Below are 754 nucleotides of genomic sequence, written 5' to 3'. Positions count from 1 at the left end.
TCCCAGCATGTTCTGACTTCATGTCTGTGCCATATTTTGGTAGTTCTCACAGTTTTTCAAACTTTTTCTTATTTTTGTATCTGTCAGGGAAATCTGTGATCAGTGGTCATTGATGTTGCTACTGTGATTATTGTGGGGGTGCTACCTACAGCACCCATGTTAAGAAAGCAAATTTAATAATAAATGTGTGTGTTGACTGCCCTACCAACTGCTGTTTCTCGGTCTCTCTCCTTCTCCTTGGGCCTCCCTATTCCCTGAGATGCAAATATTGAAATCAGGCCAATTAATAACGCTGCAGTGGCCTCGTAAAGGTCAAAGTGATGTGAAGAGTTGAACATCTCTCACTTTATATCAAAAGCTTATAAAGATGATCTAGATAAGATAGCAGACAAGCATGGCTACACTAAACTACAGATTTTTAATACAGACAAAACAGCCTTCCATTGATTGGAAGAAGACGCCATCATCTCTGATGCTCATGGGTGGAGAGAGGAAGCCGATGCCTGGCTTCAGAGCTTCTGAGGATGCACTGACTCTGGTGCTAGAGGTTCAGGCAGATGGTAACTTTAAGGCAAGGTCAATGCTTATTTAGGGCTCTTAGGAAGCATGCTGGATCTCCTCTGAGTGCTGGATCTCATCTTCTCTGCATGCTGGATCTCCTCCGCGTGCTGGATCTCCTCTGAGTGCTGGATCTCCTCTGCATGCTGGATTTCCTCTGCATGCTGGATCTCCTCCGCGTGCTGGATCTCCTCTG

This window comes from Otolemur garnettii, unplaced genomic scaffold (assembly GCF_000181295.1).
Source record: "Otolemur garnettii isolate 467f Iridium unplaced genomic scaffold, OtoGar3 scaffold00083, whole genome shotgun sequence".
In the NCBI taxonomy this organism is placed as follows: Eukaryota; Metazoa; Chordata; class Mammalia; order Primates; family Galagidae; genus Otolemur; species Otolemur garnettii.
This window is presented reverse-complemented; position numbering follows the sequence as displayed.